This window comes from Papio anubis, chromosome 4, assembly GCF_008728515.1.
Source record: "Papio anubis isolate 15944 chromosome 4, Panubis1.0, whole genome shotgun sequence".
Taxonomy (NCBI): Eukaryota; Metazoa; Chordata; class Mammalia; order Primates; family Cercopithecidae; genus Papio; species Papio anubis.
The window spans coordinates 95,729,718-95,739,857 of NC_044979.1; the positions used below are offsets into that span (position 1 = coordinate 95,729,718).

At 39.6% G+C, this 10,140-nt stretch overlaps 1 pseudogene; it reads right to left on the reverse strand.

The window, feature by feature from the left end:
• Positions 1-1,250: 1,250 nt before the first annotated feature.
• LOC100997884 lies at positions 1,251-2,152 on the reverse strand (annotated as a pseudogene).
• Positions 2,153-10,140: the final 7,988 nt, after the last annotated feature.

Here is a 10,140-nt window from a genome sequence, read left to right on the forward strand (position 1 = left end):
CTCTGCCGTGTGAATACGCAGTGAGGAGATGGCCATCTGCAAGCAAGAAAGGGAGCCCTTAGCACAACCTAACCATGGTGGCACCCTCATCTCACACTTTCCAGCCACCAGAACTGTGAAAAAGTACATTTCTGTTGTTTAAACTCCCAGTCCACGTATGGCACTTTGTTATGGCAGCCTGAACTGACCAAAACAGGCTGTCCTCTGAACCAGCCTTTTTATTTTCTACAGTGGTTAAGTACCAGGTCCAAAGCGACACAGAGCAGAGCAGGGATCAAAACCCAGTCAGTCTCCTAACCCCCAGCCCACAGCTCAAGCAAATAGAACAAGCTTGCCAAATAACACAGAATGAAAGAAAAGGCCCAAAGCAAGAAGTATATTTTTCTTAGACATGTCCGTACCTCAAACTCTTTTTATCCTAGCTTTGAAATAACAAACCGAAGGTCCAAGGGGACTTCCAGCAAGGTCTGAAATTGAGAATTTGGCTTAAAAGGCTGCAAGAGATGAAGAAAAGAAGGGGAGAAGGCTAACTATTTGGTTAAGACAATATCATATTACGGAGTTATGAATTATGCAAATGAAACCGCAGGATTCACAACCTCATGAGATTTCTTGTACCTATACAAAAAACTACGCGAACAAGCATTTCGGAGCTTCGCTTTAAAATCTTCTGTTACTACCACCCTGTTACACTAGTTATAGGGTTTTCCATCTCAGGAAGGGCTTCCATACATACCATCTCATGGAAGACGTGCAACAGCCAGCACAGGTGTCACCATCTCCCTGCAGCAGAGTACACTCCTGAGCCTTAGCTCGCTTAAGTCACCCAAGCAAAGTCACAGAGCTGTTGGAACTGCGACTGGAATATTCTGTGTGTCTGTGCAAGCGAGACAGGGAGAGACATAAACAGAAAGAGAGAGAGTTGGGGTGGGGTTGATCCCACTTCACTATATTTTCCCAAGATTGCATTCAAAGAAGTCCCACAAATGTTCCCCATCAGCAGGCAGCTGAAAGAAAATAAACCACTGATGAGAGCCCTGGGCTTAGCCCTTGTTCTGTCACCAATTCAGTATTGACTGGGGCGAGCCACTTGGCCTCTCTAGTTCTGCTTTGTCAACTGCAAAAAAAAAGGTGTGTTGAATTGTTTTGTCTTCTTTTTTTTTTTTTCCAGTCAATGAAAGGGACACTTTATTGAGGCCCCAGGGCCATGGGGCCTGGATTGGAGGCTGCCCTCGGGGGAAGGAAGAGGCTTATTTGACCTTCTTCTTGGGGCGCAGGTTGCTGGTGTGGCTGCACTTCTTGTGGCAGTTGACAGCACAGGGGTGCAGGCGAGCACAGCACTTGCGGCAGATCATCTTGTCGTAGTTGTATTTCTGGGCAAGCTGGCGGAGGGAAGGCTCAATAATGCCACCTTGCAGGTGCAGCCCCAGGTGCAGGATGGACTCTTTCTGGATGTTGCAGTCTGAGAGAGTGCGGCCATCCTCCAGCTGTTTGCCCGCAAATATCAGACGCTGCTGGTCAAGTGGGATGCCCTCCTTGGCTTGAATTTTGGCCTTGACATTCTCAGTGGTGTCACTGGGCTCGACCTCGAGGGTGATGGTCTTGCCTGCGAGGGTCTTCACAAAGATCTGCATCTCTGCGTTTGTAGCTCGGCCACCTGAGTCTTGTTTTGTCTTTGATTCCCTTTAAGCTCAGACAATCTGTGGTTTTCTAAATTAGACAGTCAGATAAAAGATCAGGCCAAGTCACTTCCAAAAATGTCTGAGCTCTGGATCAGGCACTCAGGAGGACTATACCTTTTCATGGTGTTTCTTCCCCAAACTCTTCATATGGGAAGGGGGCAGAGACAAGACTGCAACTGGTCTGAATGCGACAAGAATTTAAGTCGGTGCTGTCATTAAAAAGCTCAGCTTTAGCCATTGGCACCAATGTGGGCAACATGGCTTTGCAGGAAACCAGATCCAAGTATGCAGAAGACCAAAAGCTTTATTCCACTGCGACCAGCAAAAGGCACATTTCTCAGACACTCTTCTCTATGGAATTTAAGATCTTGTGAGATCCTGCCTAACTTAGACCTTAAACACCAGTTATTTCAGGCCAGTGACAGCCCCAGATCAATAAATACTCAAATCATAGTAAATCAGAAAACAATGTTAACAGCACGAAAAATTGCTTTATATGGCAGCAACTGTATTTATTCACCATATGTATTACTAATAAAATACAGAGAAGGTAAGGGCTTAATATGTCATTCTGTCAGTTTTTATTTTTAACACAGACTATTTTCAATCAAATTCAAAAAATTTCCTCAATGATCCCATGGCTCTAGAGCAACTAAGAACATTCATCAGGAGAAAGACATTAGGGCAGGTTTTTAACAAATGAGAAATACAGTCATTCTCTTGAAAAGATGAGGGTTTAAGACATAATTATTAGGTCTTGAAAGCCTTGAAATTAAAGCCAGTCCAGTACTACTACTGGCTTTCAAGTCCCATATTGTTTGGTGAGTATATTACTCAGGGTTCTCTAAAGGGACAGAACTAATAGGATAGATGTATATATAAAGGGGAGTTTATTAGGTGAATTGACTCACACAATCACAAGGTGAAGTTGCATAATACACTGTCTGCAAGCTGAGGAGCCAGGAAGCCAGTCTCAGCCCCAAAACCTCAAAAGTAGGGAAGCTGACAGCGCAGCCTTCAGTCTGTGGCCAAAGGCCCACGAGCCCCTGGAAATTCACTGGTGTAGGTCCAAGAGTTCAAAAGCTGAAGAGCTTAGAGTCTGATGTTCAAGGGCAGGAAGTATCCAGCACAGGAGAAAGATGGAGGCTGGAAGACTCAGCAAGTCTTCTCTTTCCATGCCTGCTTTTATGCTGGCAGCTGATTAGATGTTGCCCACCCAATTGAGGGTGAGTCTGCCTCTCCCAGTCCATTGACTCAAATGTTAATCTCCTTTGGCAACACCCTCACAGACACACCCAGGGACAATACTTGGCATCCTTCAATCCAATCAAATTGACACTCAATATTAACCATCATAGTGGATATAGTACAATACTGGCTTTCAATTCTCATATTGCATAATTGTTGTATTTTTTATTAATTCGTGTTGGCACATATTATGGAAATTTCAAGGACTCTCTACCAATGAGTTTCTCCTTATCAGCAAATGCCCATAAGGAAGATGGCAGGAAAACTCATTCATCAGAAGAAATGCAGCTCACGACTATGATTGCTTTCCCAACTCCAGCACTGGGGTCCCAATTTCACAACTTTCTGCCCTTCCAACATACAATATTATTTACCTGGCATCTTACTTTATGTTCATACTAAACAATGAAATTGGTGAAATGGAAAGTTCAATATGTAAGTTACAGTTCTTCCCAAACACATTAAACTATATAATAGCGATTTAAAATGTTTATTCCATCATCCCTTAAAATTATGCATTATACACTCACACAACAAGTTGATCCGTAACTTTCAAAGTGTGTTGACTGTAATTTGGGTTTCAGCATTCATCACTTACCAAATACTCAGTTAACATCTGCCCTATAGATATAAAATAAATACTCCACAGTCTTTGCCACAACAGTCACCATATAGTAAAAAGACAGACATTAAATTTAATAATTACAGTAATGCAGCTAGTGATACAATAGAGATATGTATAGTGGCTATATCTATTGACATTTATTCTATTAGAATTTAAAACTGAGAATTTTGAAGTGTTTATTGTTCATTGACATAACAATAAGAAATCCATTGCATGTTAACATAAATAACATTGTTATGAAAATGACTATATTTCAAAAAAAAAAAAAAGAAAGTTACAAAGTGAAATGAACCAGTCACAAAAAGACAAATACTATATGATTTCACTTATATGAAGCACCCAGAGTTGTTAAATTCAGAGACAGCAAGTAGAATGACGGTTGCCAGGGGCTGAGGGGCAGAGGGCGTAATCAGGAGTTATGGGTTAGTGGGTGCAAAATTTTACTTTTGCAAGATGAAAAAGTTCTAGAGATTAGTTGCACAACAATGTTAATGTACTTAACACTATGAACTGAACACTCAAAAATGATTAAGATGGTAAATTTTATGTTCATGCATATTTTACCACAATTTTTTTTTTTTAATTTTAAAAGTTTAGTAAAAAGACTGGCATAGTTTTACAGTTTTATGCATCTCATAAATGTCTAGTTTAATAGAACACAGCTGGATTCTTATATGTGCTCCTACATTCAATCCGTTACAATATATTGTTTTGATTGAAGTTTATGAAGATTATCCAGCATCACAGATATTTTTTTCTAACTGTGATTATGTACTTTAAAAAGGAAGAGCATTTTGATAGCTTCATTAGATCATTGCAGATATTCTTTGGTATCACACCAAAACTTAACAAGTGGTAGCTTCTTAAAGGTTGGTTATAATGTGGAATCTGAAACTATACAAATTAACTGTTGCTATATTCTGTAACATTACTATCCACTGTTTACCTCCTACATTGAATGAATCTTTTACCCATGCATGATTTTGTAACATCAAGCATTGGTCATTGGGGAAATATTGGTTGACTATGTTAGTTATGCAGTTTTCCAGATGTTGCGATATCTTACTTTATATCAAAAAATTGCATGTGTTAATTTCACTTCTGAGCTCAGAAAAGTCTTTAAGTATTCTGAAGCTATCAAGCTCATGGTGGTGAATACAAGATCTCCAAGATTCTAATTTTCTCTTGAAAGCTCAAATTTTATTACTAGCCATAAATACAGTGAGATTCTTGACACAGTAAGCACATTTTGCTTATTTTCGTAAAAATGAACCACTAAAAAGATCTGCCATGTCTAAACATCCATCGTTTGTCTTATTCTTTCAAGTGAAAATGGGGCCCCATGAAAGAAAGGACTAGATAGCTTGCCGTTCAAACTGTCAAACAGTGATAGCATTGTTCTTCAGTGCACAAGGGCCTTGTGCTCATGTCTCATTTTGTCACACAGAATATGTTTTAAAATTTTTTCATAAGGGTCAAGGTTTAGAAAAATTAATAATTTCTTACTCCTTCATCAAGGATGTTGTTAAGAGAAATTGTCTTTTTTATCTCCCCACAAGCACATGGCAGTGAAGAACACAAGGACCACTAGCACAACTTGATTTTAACACTTCGATTCGTGCTAAGCAGCAGCAGTTTGCCTGCCATTGCTTCTGCACCCTTAGTGCAAATGTCAGCACAGAAAGGCAAGTAACCTCTTACTGTTAATATGAAAATACTTTGATCTCATGGGTTCCCAGAAAACAGTCCATGAACCACAGTTGGAAGCCTCTGATCTAGAAGGTTCTTGACTCTGGAAACAAATTTCCTAGGACTGTGTGCTGCCTTTGTCATTAGCCGTATGGTGTTAGGCAAATTACTAAACTTTAGTGAGCCTCAGTTTCCTCATCCATTAATAGAGATAATAGTACCTACCCCAAAAAAGTGCTGGAGGAAAAAATAAGCCAAACTTTGTAATGCACTTACCTCAATGCCTGGCTCATTGTATGCAACAAATGGTAGCTCCCAATGCCACCTATTGTTATTAATGTTATTACCTTCTGCTCCTTTGCAAAATGCTATACATATTAAATGTCCTATAAATGCTGCTTAAAAAGCAATGATCTCCTCATTTCTCAGATGATAAGTTTTTATTTTGCCAAAACAAGATCTCATTTGACAACAAATCCCTAAAAATCCTGTCAATAAATGTTGGTGGACTGAATAAAGAGTCCCATATGGGAAGAGGTCATTGCAGATGTATCTTTATGTTTAGGCATTATACCAGAAGTGCTTTAGCTCCTCAGTGTAAAGGAAGACTATCACGATGTTTCTAAAGGCCAAGGGGAGTGTTTTAATGCTTGAATGTAATGATTTGGAAACACCTAGACCTAAGACAACCCTAGCATGGAATCTTCAGTGTTAAAGAAAAAATTAAAACAGGTAGCATATCCGAAATGCAACAATAAAACAAAATTCATCCATCCAAGTTAGTTACTGGGTTTCTATCTCTAAGAGAGATTTGTAGCTTTTAAATGTTGCTTCTTTTTCAAGAGGATGATTTTTTTTTCTCTCTCCCAAGAAAAATTTAATAGAGAAGAGGGAATCCCCAGTTCTCATCTTATTTCTTTATTTGGGCAAAAGTCACGGCCTTCACAACCAATGACAGCAGAAACCTTTATGAAAATAGCACAGCCTTTTCCATCTTAAACACTTAAAGGTCTATTAGATTTCAAGGAATGAAATAGCTGAAAAGTGACTACATTTGCCGTATTTCAAGCTGAGTGTGTAAATAACTAAGGTCAAACTCAGAAAACAAGGCTGATAATTCCATGGTGACCAGCCAGACTCCGGTTCCCATCATTTATTCATATGTTGATAGACTTCCCCAGGAAGCCTGGGAAAATAACAGAAGTTACTCAACTTCCCCCAAGAGAAAAGGGCTTCATTTTTCCTTGGCAGATTCATTTCTAATCACATAGCAGGGAACCATTATTAACATCTGGATATTCAAAAAGAGACACTGAATTATTATAAAAATGTTTCAAATCATCAACCTAAAATTCAAATGATCTACAATGTGTACGATCTTTTTCCCTCTTTAGTCAAGAAGATAAATGGAGAAATTCTTTATATTTCAACTTTCATTACACATTACACATTTGTTTTTAATCTAGGAAAATTCATGTCTGCCTACTGTACCTCCATATCAAAGACTGATATGTCAGCATTGGTTTCTGCTCCTCCCACCATGAGCTTCTTTTGAGAACATGTTTTTTCTTTTTTTTTAGAGAAAAGGTCTTGCTCTGTCACCTAAGCTGGAGTGTAGTGGTATGATCACAGCTCACTGTAGCCTCAAACTCCTGGGCTCAAGGGATCCTCCTGCCTCAGCCTCCCAACTCACTAGGATTACAGATGCATGCCACCATATCCAGGTAATTTTTAATTTTTTATAGAGACAAGGTCTCACTTTGTTGCCCAGGTTGTTCTCAAACTTCTGGCTTCAAGTGATCCTTCTGCCTCAGCCTCCAAAATGCTGGGATTTCAGGCATGAACCTCTGTACTTGACCAAGAACATGTATTTTTAGGAGTGAGATAACTGCAAAAATTAGTTGGTTCAAAACAGCCACCGTCTACTACTATTACAGATACTAATACTGAGTTATATTCTCTTTAACACAGTTATATGCTGTTAGGTTGAACAAGAATGAGGCAGATCAAATGTCATCATGTTTAACCAGGCCCTTCCTCCTTTACACAGTTTTTAAAAAGTTAATTGTCATGACTTGTTAAAAACACACTCAGATATTTCAATGCTCTTTGCCAAACCTCATCCAAGTCCTCAACATTAGAACTTGACAGCACTTGATAAATACCTCACACTTCTCATTAAAACTGTCTAGTAGCTTCTCATTGATCTTAGGATATTATACAAATTCCTGCCATGGCCCACAGGGCTCTGCTTGCAACCCCATGAAGAATAGGTCAGAGGACAAATGTGGTTCATGCCTACAATCTCAATACTTTGGGAGGCCAAGACAGGAAGATAAGGATTGCTTCAGGCCAGGAGTTTGAGACCAGCCTGGGCAACATAGCGAGACCCTATCTCTGCAAAGAAAAAAACATTAGCTGGACATGGTCATTCTAACCTGTAATCCCAGTTACTTGAGAGGCTGAGGCAAGAGGATTGCTTAAGCCCAGGAGTTCAAGGCTGCACAGAGCTATGATCATGTCACTGCACTCTAGCCTAGGTGACAGAGCAAAACCCTGTCTCTAAAAAAAATTAAAATTAAAATTAAAAAAGAAAAAGTCAGGCCCAGGTGAAAACGCTGGACCATCCCCTCCAACCCCAAACCCACCCCAGCAAGGATGGACAGGCTAAAATCTTTGCAAGCAACATTTATTTAGGCAAAGCCCATTTCAAACTTCTTGCCCTACTAATGGGCACCAACTTCCTGCCACTGCACTCCACCTTCTGCAGGACCAGCCCCTCCCCACCCACTTAATCACCTGCTTCAGCCTACTCTTCCGCCACACTGCCCATCTCTAGCCACCCTGAACAAAGACTCTGCCCAAGATGCTTCCTGTGACTGTTTTTTTCTGGCCAAATGCTACTTAACCTTGAAGTCTCAGCATAAGATTCACTTTCTTGAGGATGTTTTGCCCAGCTCTACCTCATACACACTCAGACTCCACAGGCATCCTTTGTCACACTGACTACAACAGTAAACAGCTAACAAGCTATTGAAGTAGCCTGCTGTTCAATGTCCATCTCCCACTTAGTCAAAAATGCAAAGATTAGGTCTGTTTGACTACTGTAACCTCCCCAAAGCCCAGAATAGAACTATATATAGGTGCTCAAAAAACATTCCTTCACTATGCAAGAGAGTTTTTAACAAGGCAAAACCCCTCCTGACTAAACTTTACATTCAGATGAAATTTAGTACAGATCAAACTGTTTCAGAGGGGAAAAATCTTTACAGCCTATTGGTTGTAAGGTAGAGAAAGTGAAGAGGCCAAGGGATTTTGGCTGGTTGCAGACTTAGGAGGGCCAGGGCTCCCCAACAGTTGTATGACTCCCACACAACAGTTCGGGTCCCAAAACCACTGGTCTAAATATTTATAATCTTTGGATTGAGCTAACAAAAGTTAAATAAAATATGTCCTCTAGTCCGATCTTGAAAATATGGCTTCAAATAAATTAAAGGTCTAGATAATTAAACATAATAAAATATAGAGACGTTAATCAAGTCGGGTTTTCAGCACCAAAATTATCCACATTTTAAAACTCTTGAGTGGGGGATAATTATTTTCTTCATCACGTGCACACACGCACACACACACACACAGAGTATGTAGTTATCCATTAAGAAAGAATGGTTGCCACTGTTTTGAAAAAAAAAAAAACTACTAAGATTTATAGGATGCTCAGAATCCAGTTCTACTGAACTGCAAAACCAATATGTGTACACCTGGGAATTCTTGCCCATAAAGAAAGTGCTGCTCTCACTTAATCATCTCTCTTCTTCCATATCTACCCCAAGAAAAAGTCATGCTATGTTCCTCCTTTGTACAATTTTCAATTTCCATCCTACATTTTCCAGTATTCATCTTTGGTGCCTCCCAAAGCGTGATATTATGTGAGAGTCTTCAGGTCTCAACCAACTAATAGCAATGTCCTGTCTTGTAATGACCACGAGCATTTTGCACATTATCATGGGGTGAGGATCCCAAAAACTGAAGAAAGACATTCACGATGTAGCATGAGGATACCTCGCATTACAACATGGATGTGACCTGACGCACTGTGTTCCTTCCCACTGACTCCCGCTCTCCCTTCGTCTTCCGTGTCTTTGCAGATTGTTCATCCGCATTTCTGAGGGTCTTTAATTTTATCCCTTCTCATCCTCTTTGTTAGGTAATTACCATAAACTGCATTCAAATACTCTATGAGAAACTTTAATATATGATTTACAATTAAATATAAAAAGAATATTAAATATAAAAAGACCCGTGAATACCTTTGAGGAGTGAAACAGTCTGTTGTGATGTGAATTAAATTACTAAACTATACTTGTTCTGTACAATTCTGCTTTTCCTGTGTTGTGATACAACCATACCCCGGAGAAGGCTTTGCTCAGGCTTCTGTTTGCTTACTTGCTACTGCACTTACTACTCTTTTGTTAAGACAAAAACATCTCAAAACGCTAACTCGGAAGAACCTGACATTCCAATTGTTTCACTGACAATATTGGTTGAGACATGAGGAATTGCTTTGAGTGTCAATGTACCTGTGTTGATGAGAACTCCTAAATGTTTCCGAAGTGGCTTCCCAGCCTGTAACTTGCCGCATAACCAGTAGTAGAGGGAAGAAGGATAAAATTCCAAGGTGAAATGTATTAAACACAGACTTATTTTTCAGCTTCTCCTTTCGCTCCGCCTCCAGGAGAACTAATGCCTAATGATTCCAGGAAGTGAAAAGCAATTAAATTTCACTTGGTGTAAAGTTGAAGAAATTGTCCCATGTGAAAAGAATGTTTCTTTGCCACATTCCATAGGTGGCAATAAACAGGCAAATTTCACTGGTTTTGATATAGCAGTATGAGC